Below are 11,574 nucleotides of genomic sequence, written 5' to 3'. Positions count from 1 at the left end.
CTGTGTAAACACGGAGCCCCAAACATTAAAAGTAGCAACAGAAATTATGTGTTGTAACGTGCTTATGTATTAGAAAAAGTAAGAAATATCACAGTAGAGAGAAATCAGATCAAACGAGAGAGCTTCAAACACCAAACAATTTACCAACAGCGAAAACAGGAAGTGACGTTACCCAGAGCAACAGAGCATCCAATCAGCATCCAATCACAACACCCGGATCAGAGCCGGAATTAGCCTGTTTAGTTGTGCTCTTATCTGACCAGAGCAACCTCTTTACATTGCTTGTTGTGTCCCATGCATTACTTGTGGCAAACTGCAGAGAAAAATTATTTTAGCTTTCTTTCAATCGATTTCTTAATCTTGCTACTCTTCCATGGAGGCCTGAGTTGTCCTGTCAACAGATTCTCAAACCTGAGCTGAGGATCTTTGCAGCGCCTTCAGAGTGCCCAAAGATCTCTTGGTGACTTCTCTTACAGGTCCTTCTCAAAATATTAGCATATTGTGATAAAGTTCATTATTTTCCATAATGTCATGATGAAAATTTAACATTCATATATTTTAGATTCATTGCACACTAACTGAAATATTTCAGGTCTTTTATTGTCTTAATACGGATGATTTTGGCATACAGCTCATGAAATCCCAAAATTCCTATCTCACAAAATTAGCATATCATTAAAAGGGTCTCTAAACGAGCTATGAACCTAATCATCTGAATCAACGAGTTAACTCTAAACACCTGCAAAAGATTCCTGAGGCCTTTAAAACTCCCAGCCTGGTTCATCACTCAAAACCCCAATCATGGGTAAGACTGCCGACCTGACTGCTGTCCAGAAGGCCACTATTGACACCCTCAAGCAAGAGGGTAAGACACAGAAAGAAATTTCTGAACAAATAGGCTGTTCCCAGAGTGCTGTATCAAGGCACCTCAGTGGGAAGTCTGTGGGAAGGAAAAAGTGTGGCAGAAAACGCTGCACAACGAGAAGAGGTGACCGGACCCTGAGGAAGATTGTGGAGAAGGGCTGATTCCAGACCTCGGGGGACCTGCCGAAGCAGTGGACTGAGTCTGGAGTAGAAACATCCAGAGCCACCGTGCACAGGCGTGTGCAGGAAATGGGCTACAGGTGCCGCATTCCCCAGGTCAAGCCACTAATGAATGAACCAGAAACAGCGGCAGAAGCGCCTGACCTGGGCTACAGAGAAGCAGCACTGGACTGTTGCTTCCATCTGCTGAAAAGCTTTATGGAGATGAAGATTTCATTTTTCAGCACGACCTGGCACCTGCTCACAGTGCCAAAACCACTGGTAAATGGTTTACTGACCATGATATCACTGTGCTCAATTGGCCTGCCAACTCTCCTGACCTGAACCCCATAGAGAATCTGTGGGATATTGTGAAGAGAACGTTGAGAGACTCAAGACCCAACACTCTGGATGAGCTAATGGCCGCTATCAAAGCATCCTGGGCCTCCATAAGACCTCAGCAGTGCCACAGGCTGATTGCCTCCATGTCACGCCGCATTGAAGCAGTCATTTCTGCAAAAGGATTCCCGACCAAGTATTGAGTGCATAACTGTACATGATTATTTGAAGGTTGACATTTTTTGTAATAAAAACACTTTTCTTTTATTGGTCGGATGAAATATGCTAATTTTGTGAGATAGGAATTTTGGGTTTTCATGAGCTGTATGCCAAAATCATCCGTATTAAGACAATAAAAGACCTGAAATATTTCAGTTAGTGTGCAATGAATCTAAAATATATGAATGTTAAATTTTCATCATGACATTATGGAAAATAATTAACTTTATCACAATATGCTAATATTTTGAGAAGGACCTGTATTATGGTCCTCCTTGCCCCACCTGCCAATTTAGGGGGATGGCAATCTCTCGGTAGGTTTGCAGATGTGCCATACTCTCTCATTCTCAGGGGATGGATAGATCTTTATTTATCCCTGACCTGTTTGTTATGTTCCTTGGCCTTCACGGGTTAGGGTTCACTAAAGTTCACTATAAAACTTCAGACAAAAAGTTAAAACGTTCAAGGGGAAAGGCACTGTGTCTTGTCTTCCATTTGTGTTGGTTATGGTTGCATATTCCCAGTATTTAAAACCCCAAACACTTTACATATTGAGGATCCCCCAGTATGACCACAGCACACACCTGCAGACATCACAGTTCTGATGGAAGAACCTAAGGAGCCTTGACGGGTGCAACAATCAGTCAGATCTTAAACATGGCGGTGCTTGTGTGTGCAAGCATCTATGTACACCAGGAATAGGGTTCGGGTTGGGAAAACACTTACAGCTTAACACCATTCCTGCAAACCATCTGTCACCAACCCCCATAAACACACACAAATACACACTCTTGCACGCCACTCACATTCGCACACACGCTTGTTTGATGCATACCATGCACTGTCTGACTGCTTCAATGTTTGCCTCACTCTCTCTTGAACATACCGTGACATGCTCAGAAATGTTTATACTTATGTTTGCAAGGTCACATTGATATATTCTCTCACATGGCTGCTGTCACTGTCTTGTGATTACTGTGTGTGTCAACTCCGACAACTGCTTCTGTCAAACTGTGCTCAAAGACTGTTCAGAGGTGTGTATTTTTTCCTTTAAAAAGTCTCAGAAATGAAGTTTGTATTCTGTGATTTTCTGCGTACTTACTGAGAATAATAAATTAAAGTAGTCCACCTAAGTATCACGGTCTGAGGTTGTTTTGGACCAAAATGCAAACAGTCGCTTGGGCTCAGCATATTGAAAACAGATCTTCTTTAATTAAGGCTCGGAGATCAGCACTTACAAGGTCATAGGAGATTCACTGAAGAGAATTCACAAGTAGCATAATCCAAAGAGTTCGGGGAAAGACATGACAAACATGCTATGCATGAAATGAGGAACCAACGAAGAATAATTAGAGGAACCGAGTATATAAGCAGGGAGAGAAGGAGAGTGGACCAATGAGGGAGAAGCTGGGTTAATCAGAAGAGAAGTGGAAGCAGGTACGGGAACTGGCTGTGGAGACTGAGGGAATGAATGGTTACTATGGTGACAAGAACTAGGAAACACAGGGACACAAGGGAACAAAACTATAAGAAAACCACAGGGAAACTAGAATCTAAGTATAACATTATCTGATTAGGAAGAGCAGGGAAGCGAAGACCTAGAATTACTATAAACGACAACGTAAACAATAAGTGGAACTAAGCCTAGTGAGGAAACAAATAACTATAAATTATAACCTGTTGGAAGGAACTTAAACAGTAGAGACTAATACAGAGAACTATACTAGAAATAAGGCTGGGGAGAATTACTAATATAAAAGGGAAATGGACACTGAGTAAATAATAACTAAAGGGGATCTAAGGACAAGAGGAGGAACTACTAGCAAAGAGGAAAGGCAGAACAAAGTAAACAAAAGGAATCAATAAACACAGCTATTAAACCAATAGAAACATTAAACATACGCTAAACATAAATAGTAACTCTAGAGAGAACTAAATCTAAGGACATGTAAACAAGCACAAGAATCTAAGCAAATATAAACTTAATCAAGTAAACTACTAATCAAAGAAACAGGGATAACCTTTAACGGCAAAGTAAACAAAAACAAAGAACAAAATGGCAGATCCTGACATCAAGCAGGTAAATAAAAACAATGACAGTGATGACTCTGAACATCATAGTGCTCTCTTGCTTTCTATTGGCTGCTTTCTTCCATCTTGCTCAAAAACCCCTCCGTCATCCTGTCATCACTTCGTTTCTCCACCCTCTGCTGCACTTAGCTCACTCATGCTCAGCTCCGTATATGGAGGGGCCATCCAGCAGGGGAGCCAGAGGGTTAAACATACTCAGAATGTCAAACTACTACAACTAACCCACCAAAGGGTGTTGCACCGAGGCACAGAGGGCCACATATCGAGCGCATTTGTTCACCATCTCATTAACATAAGCATTTTTTTCTGACTGTTATAGCGTGAACTGAAATGACTGTCAGGTCTCTTTAATCAACAGTTTTAATACCAAATCTACAAAACATGTATGTGAACAGATGCTTGGAACATAGCGGTTGTGAAATACCAAAACATTTGAAATTAATATCTCGTGACCTCTGTGTTGGAATGGGGACCTGCCTCTTGCTTAAGGACGGCTGAGAGATATTTACCACCCACCCGCTACCCTGGATGGATGGATGGATGGATGGTAGTTTAATGGTCATAGTGGATTCCCAGGGCTTTTGGAAGAGAAATAGGCCCACAGCATCACTACTCTAGCATACATAACAGTGGACATGAGGTGCCTTTCCAAATATTCATCTTTTTTTCATGCCAAAACCACAGGGCGTGCTTCATACCAAAAGGCTCTAACTTTGTTTTATCTGACAAAAGCACAGAGTTCTAGTTAAAGTCCCTGTAGACCAGGGATGTCAAAGTCCAGTCCTCAAGGGTCGTTGCCCTGCAGTTTTTTCCCGGCTTTGCTCACAATCAACAGATTGGCATTTGTCAAACGGCTGTTGTGTGGACTCTTTAACCCCAAGATGACACTCTTTGTTGCAGTTAACAGTGATCTTTAGAGATTTATTTATCTTTCTTAACACCCTGCTCACTGAGTGGTAAAAAGAAAAATATGAGTCCCTTTCCAGTATTCCTTGTTACAGTTGTTTCAAACTAGTAAAACATGTACGTGAAAGGGCAGGTTTTGCCAAGTAGATATTTTTTTTTAGCTATTTCCTGACCTGCGATATCCCCTTGTCTTTTGTATTTTTTCATACCCCATAGAAACCAGAAGTCATTAGGTTTCTAGACGTTCTGATCAGTTTTACAAAAGTAGAGCATAGATTTAAAAATATCCCTTAATTGCGTACATTTTCTTGGACTTTTTAGGGGTGAAAAATTTGCTTTTTTTTTAACATTGGATATTTTCCTTCACAGAATAAATGTAATTAACATTGGATTTTTTAATTAGCAGGTGTTTTATGCACTAATTACTACTTAGTAGTCCTATAACCATTCCATCAAACCATATTAAAGATGTTATGGTCCAGTGATAACGTGCATGCATGTCTTGAGTCTTATTGGAACTGGTTCAATGCAAAGTCCAAGGATGTCATCGAAATTGGAAAAGGTTCCTCAGTAATTTATGATATCTTCTTGGACTGGAGGGAAGGATGACCAGGAGCACTCACCCAAGATCTGGTGACATAACAAGGCAACACGAGAGCATGGTGTGTGTCCTCAGTTTATGTTGTCAGAGACACACTTACTTCAAACACCCTTGGTTTGATTCCAACAGAGGATTTTTAGGGCATTTTGTGGGAAAAGGGATGAAGAGGTTGCACATGGTAGGTATTAAAGGTGGATGGAACAGGTAATAATTAGATTTAGGGGAATGTGTTTTAGGATGGCATGAGACTGTGTGAAGCTAGAGAGAACGGATTCAAGTGTCCATTCTATGGTTTTGGATTTGTAGATCAGAACTAAGAGCTGCCAGAAGGTTTGTGTTTACAGTGTGTGATGGAGAAGACCAAGGTGTTTATGGTCAAGTAAATACACCACCGAGAGACCACTGAAATATGTTGGTGTTTATGACATGGCTACAAGGAGAAAACCAGTGTTCTCCAACAAGAACACTACCAGCTGTCTGGTGTTTAATAAAGATGGGGTGGAAAAGCCAGAAGCACCCTGGAACATTATTTAGCAGTCAAAAAATTAGACTTTAAACCAACACAGACAGCATTTAGCAATGGTTTCATTAGTGTATCTAGTTGTGTATGATGGACTAAAGCACACAGTCATGCCCACAAAGACTACAAAGTACTGCATGAATGAGTATTTAGATGAGTGAATGCGTAAATATGAAGTAATTTTGATTATCAATCTGATTTAAATATCACTGTTCACATTCATCTACCATTTTTTCCATCGGTGCAACACGGTGGTAGTGTCATAGCTTGGGCAGCATCTGAATCCGATCAAAGCTGACATAGAAACGTCAATTTCTAAGTTCACAAAAAATAAATACAGTCAAATACACAAGAAAAAAGAAAGGGACACATTTCTAAGAGAGAGGCTCATTTGGAGAAACTGACCAGCATCTCTCCTTTATTGGCCTAGGTGACCTTTTCTGATTCTTAGAAAGGAAACAGAAATACCCAGAAGACAGTCAACAAATGCTTTTCTTATTCATGAAAAGATTAGCGTATAAAGGTGGATTAGTGAGACTACGACAGCACAATCATATCTGCAACTGGACATAACCTTCAAGCGTCAGAGCAACGTCTGCAGTGTTCCTCTCCTGCATGGTGTCACATTCTCAAAGCTTCCCGAAAGAACACCGAAGTTCTGCCGTTGTGTCATAGCTGTCTGACTACATGCCCGCTGCACTATTTATACCAGAGGAGCACAACTGCTGCTATAGGTACAGTTACAGTGAGGCACTTCATGCTGCAACTGCCCTGCCTCAGATAATTATACAGTACAATGCACACGCTATATCCTCACACACAAATATACTGATACTCATAGTGCTGATGCTATTGGCTCATTTTCCCTCCAAGTGCTTCCTGTATCGATCACACTGATGGCTGCCTCCCACAACAACCTGCCTGCCAACAAGCCCTCGCCTTTATTGGTTACATCAAGGGGAAACCATTCTACGTCCTGTTAGAAATCTTTTTGCAAAAACCAATTTCACAGTAAAAAGGAATGTGGAAAGTGTTTATCATGTAAAAACAAAGGAGGAAATAAGTCAAATGAGCCTCATAAGGAACAGAAACAAATGCTAAATATTTTTGGCTGCGGAGATCATATTAAGAAATAAAACTCATTTATTTTACCATCCTTAATTCAGTGTGAACCTAATTTTACTCAGTTTATCAATAAAATACAAGAGTTTGATGCCATGTCTTCCACTGAATGTGTTTAGTGATTTATGCAATTGGAAATACAGCAAAGAAAACCATGAAGTGGCAAATGGTTGGAATCCCTTTTCAGGCAAGAACATGAAAATAAAACTACATCAGTTCCTCTTAGGTGTTGCATCCTGATGGTAGAGAAAAAACAAAACAAAAGAGGGAGAGTTTAAAATGTTTGGATATTACAGTAATAACCATGTCCAAAATAAAATAAAATAAAAAGTTTCTGTATAATTTTAGATTTAAAAACATTTCATCTCACTGTTTCACTTTTAACTTAAACACAATACAACAGCTAAATATTCTGGGCAACAACGTTTCCTCTCTAACAGGAAAATTTTAATCTACACTGTAGTGTTTTGTTTTTGGTTTTTATGTTGTTTTTTTGAAGAATTACACCCATAAATACCATGTTCAATAACGCAATACAGTAGATAATTGGTCCTAAGTAGATGCACAATAGCAAGGAAACCATGCATAAAATCTGCCATAAGTAACAACCATTATAGACCTGTTTTAATACTGATGGGACCCTCCTCAATAATTAGTGGTAAAGATGTGGACAAAGCACTAAAAAAAATAAATTTTCATTGCAGTACATCATACTGATAATTTTTAGTAAACTGCATTTTATGAACAGTAATCTGCAAAATAATGAAACCCAACCCACCCTAAAAATAAATAAAACTGGACATTTTAAATTCAGATTTAAATTTTTACATTAATCATAGTGTCTAGCAACTTTTAATTATCTATGACTTGCTGTTCTGCTGTGATACAAAGTGACACAAATACCCTTATGTTTCTTGGCTCCTTTAGAAAATGAAAACGACCAGAGAACATCCCATTCAATTAAATGTTAGTAAATTGCTACAAGCAAATAACCACTCATTTAAACTTACTGATTAGGTTGATCAGTGCACCTAGAAACATTTTACAGTCTTTGACTTCCTGTTTCCCTGGGCTATAAATGTGACATGACACAGAGCCCTGTTTCTCTTAGCCAGTCTTCAAAATGGGAAAGATGAGAGATCATACCATTCAAGTTAGGGAAATGTGTGTTGATTTTCATAAGTCAGGAAATGGCAACAAGAAAACAGTTATTCATCCTACAATCCACAGTTAAATCAATAATTTAAATAATAAAAACAACTGGAACTGTGGCAAACACACCAGGATGATGGTCTTTTATTCCTGACACCACACACAGTGCAGTATGGTAAAGGAGGAGGAAAAGCAGCAAAGTTCACTATTAGAGAACTGTGGCATCTTGAGGTCCCTGATGTTCCATGACAACCATTAATAATTATCTACATGCCAACTATACTTTGGGAGGAATGCTTGGAAAAAGCCATTTCTGTCACACCATTATCAGCTTAAACCTGTGGAGTTTCCTAAACTCTACTAAGATTTTAAATGAAAATGTGTACATTGGTCAGATGAGCTAACATTGAGTTTTTAGCAACCTACACTCCAGGAGGGTCTGGTGTGAAATAAAATCATAAACATTTGGAAAATTACCTCATATGCCAAAACCCTTACAAAAATGATGTGAATCCCAATTATTATTTTTTCATCTGTGATTACTTTTTCTCCGACTCAACAATTGTACTAAAATTCTTTCTCCTTGAATTTTATCATTCTTACCACTTAAAGGTAAAGTGTACTTGGTACTGACTGGCATCACACCTCTACTGAGAAATTGACTAATATTTTTTTACCATGTTTAGCCTTTTGTATTTAAAATAATTAGCTGATGAAGTAAAAACATGATGTCTGAGCTTTCTGGTAAAGAAGGCATAGCTACAGATTGACATCCACAGGCCGCATTTATATTTGACCTTTGAATTAAATTATATAATGGGGTCAAACATTCCCCTGGGCAGGACGGTGGAGCTTGCGACCCATATAGGAGGCATTAGACGCCTACGTCCTGGGTTTGAGTCCCAACCCTGAATACCTGTGCTGCATGTCTTCCCCCTCTTTCCACCCCACTTCCTGTATGCCTACTTTGGAAAAATAACAAAAAAGCCCACTAGTGCTGAAAAAAACCAAAAAAAAACCTTGATGCTAGATGCTGAGGATCTTCTTGTGAAGAACCTTGAAGACCTTCAAGCTCCTGCAAGTGAATAAAACCATGTCATAGAAACATAAGAGTAAAAGCCCTTAATTCAAGACTAAAAGCAAAGCCACTACCAATGTTTACAACCTGGACCAGCAGCAAAGGCATGAAAGAGCTACTTAATAAAGGTCAAAATGAAGTCACTCATGTTAACCCAATTACTATTTAATAAAGGGTCTTGTTGGCTCATTTATTCTGCATTAAGGTTTCACCTCTTTCCATTCTTTCCAAGTAATCATTCCAAACTGTTTCAGGAACTGCCATCTGCTTGTACGCTGGCTCCAGTGGGTGCAACGTGTCCAGTGGCGGGTGGGCATGCATGCATTATCACTGCTTTGCTTTATTAGCATTAGAGCACAGCGCTCAGAACGAGCTGCAGCAACCCGATCTTTGCAGCGGATTGAGCGAAATGTCAGTGTGCCACCTTCATCTGTGCCGTCTAAGGACTGGGGCCTGTGACAGAACAATGGCTCAGAAAGTTAAGCAGGTTTAATGTGATCGTTAAATATGCAGTCATCTCCTATATTTTACCTTTCAAGGTTTAGTTGGTAATTGTCTGTAATAAATAAAGAGCTTCTAACAGTTTTGTTGACCCTGTAAGTTGTTGAGCTCTCCACAACAATCAGTCACTCAACCAGCATTAAGTTAATTGATCACAAAAGCCAAACTATACTCTCCAAGTGTCCGTTCTTGTCCTCTTGTGTGTTTGTGATTTGTGTAACCTTAAAGCTTCCTCTCTTTTCTCCAGCTGCTGAATTCACTAGAGCTGCCGTGGTACAACCTCTACTTATAAAATTGGACTGGATTCAACAAATTTAGCTAATTTTAGGCCCATTTCTAAACTTTCTTTTATGTCCAAAGCCCTTGAAAAGATAATGGAGTCAGTTAATCTTCTTTCTGGAGGAGCATTGCATTCTTGAGGTTTTTCAATCAAGTTTTAAAATTCTCCACAGCACTGAATTAGCTCTTTTGAAAGGTTTTAATAATATCTTTTCAGCTACACTGTGGCACGCTTGTGCTTTTAGATTTAATGGCTGCATTTGAAGCAGTGGATCATAATGTACTGCTTTCTCATTTAAAGTAATGGGTGGGAATCAGGGGCATTGCTCTGGAGTGGTTTAAGTCCTATTTAACAAATTCTGTGTGTCTTCTCTACTCCTTTTTCTTGAGGGGTTTCACAAGGCTTGGTTTGAGGGCCACTTCTTTTCTTCCTCTATCTGCTCCCACTTGGTTCTTGACTAAAGAAACATCGTATTTCATTCCATTGCTACGCAGATGACAGTCAGATTTATGTCCCTCAAAAAAGTCAAATGCATACTCTATTAATCTGCTTCTTAGGTGTCTTGAGGACATAAAGATCTCAATGTCACTTAACCTTTTGGCTTTTAACTGGCACATGTAAACGTGAGCACATTTCCCCTGTTTTTAAATCTTTAGCTTTTAATCTTTGAATGGCCTAGCCCCACCCTACCTTTCTGAGCCGCTGCATCCCTACAAATCTACCCGCTGTCTCAGCTCAGTGCTCTTGAGTGTGCCCAAAACAAGGCTTAAGCTCAGGAGTGATCTTGCTTTTCGTGCAACAGCTCAGAAACAGTGGAACAAATTGCCCCTCCATCTCAGGCAGGCCTCTTTATTGCCTGCTTTTAAAACTCTTTTTAAAATGAACCCATCCTTCATAGTTTTTAACACTTTGTGAAGCGTTTGTTTATTGTTTTTCATTTTGTTTTTCTTGTTTTTTAATTCTATAATTTCATAGTTTTATCAGATTGTATGTCTTGTTTTTGTTTTTTGTCTCTTGTTTTTAATTCACCCATGTTTTAATTGTATTTTTGTTTTGTGTAAGCTTTGTTTAATTTCTGACTCTGTACAGCACTTTGGTCTACTATGATGTTTCAAGGTGTTCTACAAATAAAGTTGGATTGGATTGGAAAGCTGAACTGATACATTAAGGAGTGTTTTTTTCCTCAATATATGAGGAGCCTCTTTGTGACCTACCCATTTAAATTAAAGCAGGGAGACATTATGAAAACAACATTCAGCACAGTCCGCCCTAAAGACCAAAATTGGGAGTTTCAACCACAAAAGTCAATTACTTTTATTAGGATTTTATGTGATAGAGCAACACAAATAAATGCATCAAAGAAAAGGGATATAGACTGTGCTGCAGATACAGTACATGTGATAGAGTGACATTTCTTTTGAGGAATGTCTCTACCAGCTTTGCACATCTAGACACTGAAAATGTTGCCCATTTTTCTGGCAGAATAGCTCAAGTTCAGTCAGAATGGATGAAGACTGTCTGTGAACATTAGTTCTTCATGACCAATAGGTCTGGTATTTGACTGGGCCCTTCCAACACAAAAATACACTTTGACCTAAACCATTTCATTGTAGCTCTGACTGTATACCCGTCCAGCCCTGCAGGAATGAGAAACTTTGTCTCAAATCTTTCGCAACCTCTAACAGGTCTTCTTTGAAGGTTGTCTTTTATTTAGCTCCATCTATCTTCCCATCTACTCTGAA

Source organism: Girardinichthys multiradiatus, chromosome X (genome assembly GCF_021462225.1).
Source record: "Girardinichthys multiradiatus isolate DD_20200921_A chromosome X, DD_fGirMul_XY1, whole genome shotgun sequence".
Lineage (NCBI taxonomy): Eukaryota > Metazoa > Chordata > Actinopteri > Cyprinodontiformes > Goodeidae > Girardinichthys > Girardinichthys multiradiatus.
Note: the sequence above shows the minus strand (reverse complement) of the source record.